The sequence below is a fragment of the Aplysia californica genome, unplaced genomic scaffold (assembly GCF_000002075.1).
Source record: "Aplysia californica isolate F4 #8 unplaced genomic scaffold, AplCal3.0 scaffold00546, whole genome shotgun sequence".
In the NCBI taxonomy this organism is placed as follows: Eukaryota; Metazoa; Mollusca; class Gastropoda; order Aplysiida; family Aplysiidae; genus Aplysia; species Aplysia californica.
In genome coordinates, this window is record NW_004797816.1 from 145,183 (window position 1) to 147,952 (window position 2,770).

The following is a 2,770-nucleotide window of genomic DNA, read 5'->3' on the forward strand; positions in this document are numbered from 1 at the left end:
CCGCCCGTCCTCCGATCAATTTCCCCTCCTCAGTTGCTCTACCCCTGTCTTCACACTCTCCCCTCCCTCGTCCTGCCCGACTACACCCCACCCACCCCTCCTGTTTCTTTCCCGGAGACAACAAGGTGCGCGGGCTCAACACAGAGTCATGACGGCCGACAGTGAGCTCTTGATGCGCACGCGCCCGCTATCGTGAGCAGGGTGTCGGGACAGAGAACCTAATGCTCACTCTGTGCTGGTTGTGCTTCCATCGAACAGCCGATGCGGGTTAGCTTTCCTCAATCTTTATTGATACTATAACGTACATGTACCTGATTTTTTCACAACAAATGCAGATTCGTGCATGTATTGTTCAGTGCAGTAGGACTTTACTTGTGCAATTACCTTCAGGTGAGATGAGCTTCCAGTGACTTATCTACTTGAGGAAATATTTGGATTTTTAGTTAATATTTGATCTGTAATTGGTATGCCAAGGGATTGTTTGGATGAAATTGTATTTTATTTTTGCTGCCTACCAATATAGCATAAATTAGGTAGCGTTCCGACATTCGCGAAAAGGAATTGTGGACTCTAATGCTTTTGCAAGTGTAGATGGATACACTTTGTGAGCAGGTCTGTGTGTTTGCAAGTGGGTGCATCTGAATTAAGACAGTGTGTCAAATAATAAGTGGACTCTTAGCTAACAACAGTAGTGGCAGGTTTTTATTTCACTTATCTTTACTCCTGTGTCAGAATGGGAGCTTGTCAGTCTATATATGTCCAAGTCAAAAGTCATGTCCCTATCGCATGTAGTGCCTCAGGGGTTACCAATAGCTTTGCACATATTGACCAGATTGGGGGGGGGGGGGGGGGGGGGGGGGTGTAGGTCACTGTAAGATGATTTTTTAAAAAGAGAATATCATTCATCTTTTAAGGAATGAAAACTTTTAAGCTGGAAATTTTACTGACTTGCATTCTCTGGCAAGACTTTTTAATTACGAACGTACAGGTATGAATCAATAGATCTATACACCATTGAAAATACCCTCAGCAGGAGAGTCTGTTGCCATAATACTTCGCAGCACACTGTCATGATACACGTAGTTTTCGGCTAACTAACAGCTGTGTAGCTCTCTTCGGGTCGATGCGTTAACTGATTGGACATGAACAGAAAAAAAAGTATTTTGTTGCACATTATTAACCTGTGGCACACTGTTGGTGGACAAGGTAAGTAATTTGTTATCTTATTTCTACCAGACTGTGGTAGGTTTGTGAGATATCCACGTCTGTTGGTGCATGTACTGGTAAATCAGAAGTGTTCTTACTTTGAAAATGATGATTACACCATGCATCAGCAGCTGGTGAAGATGCACCATCGCTACACTGCATCCATTGTTCTCTACATTCTGCATCAAGGCTAATTTCTTTTCTGATTCAGTGCTCTTTCTTCTTGAAGAAGAGGAACTACGTGCGGTTTTTCATATTTTTTTCTGCCATTATATAGGTCAGTACCGTCTGTGGATGATTAAATTGATAAATCTCGGAAATACAACTAGCCTGTTAGATGGGATTCAGTTAAAAGATAGGGTTTAACGTTTACTTAAAATAAGCTCGACATTCGATAGGGTTTTGCCCCCTTCTCAACATGTTATGTGGGGGGAAAACCCACCAAGGGAGAGGAAGGCAATGTGGAGAAAGACGAGTGAGAGACAGTGCCGGGTTATATTAGATAAGGAACGATTGCCCTCGAGCCGACAATCTATGAATCAAATTCCAGCAATGAGAGCTTCCAAAGCAATCGTAGAGATAACAATAATAATGGCACCCAACCCAGCTGGGAAATATCTTCTGCATTCGATCAGAGCACGCTTCGAAACAAAATACATGTAAATGTTAACAATTTCTTTCCAAGGGGATTACCTGTGGTTTCGGCACTAAACAACGATAAAGTTTTAGACCGTTGCTGATGCAGACATAGATATAAGATATGAATAAAAAGGGGGTGGTATTATTAGGTGGCGGTGCCTAGGAGGGGCTGAAGAGTTTGAGCTCCCCCCCCCCCCCACAATCTCTATATCTAAATAAATGAATGTTTCATAAATAACGAAATAAATAGTTGAAACTGTTATGATCGCACGCAATGGACACAGACTGATCAGCTTGGCGGCTTGGTCGTTTATCCAACCACAATTGCCCCGCTTACAACGAAAGCAACCTAACAGCCAATAAAAAATCTTTAAGGTTCAATGAAGGATGAGTCATATGGCCTTACTTAGGTGCTTTCTATTTTCAACGACAACACGGCCTCGCCCAGTTCGTAGACAGGATACGTTTGAAATACTTTTTGTGCATGGTGATGTTTGTGTAGCTGAGATTTAATTGTAATAAACCACACCGAAGCACTTTTAATAATAACGCTTACGTCAGCTAAAAGTAAAGGAAATGTTAGAGGTGAAACAGCTTTGTCCCTACCACACAGGAGTACTTAACTAAGAACAAAAAGATGGAAGACAAAAAAGCGACCTTTCTCAAATAAGTGGTTCTCATAATTCCGTGGCTCACCGTAAGTAAAGATAAACCATCGCTGTTTTGTTTATGTTGCTTGCTATTTGGTGGTAAAGAAATAGAAACAACATAACCCCACCAAAACGTTCATCTACCCATCGCCCCTGGTGTTGTGAGAGAAATAAAAGAAATCGCTGGTGCCAGATGACCTCTGTATCAGCAACACCACCAGCTTGATGTGATAGTCTGCTGTAGCACGGTTGTTTTAAGGCTGATAAATATACCC

General features: G+C 42.1%; 1 protein-coding gene across 1 annotated transcript in view; it reads left to right on the forward strand.

The window, feature by feature from the left end:
* Nucleotides 1-137: 137 nt before the first annotated feature.
* The window catches only part of LOC106012882 (universal stress protein in QAH/OAS sulfhydrylase 3'region), a gene marked incomplete in the record, with an annotated part of 40,063 nt that continues 37,430 nt past the window's right edge, over nt 138-2,770 (forward strand). The window contains 1 exon segment of the mRNA XM_013087103.2: nt 138-392.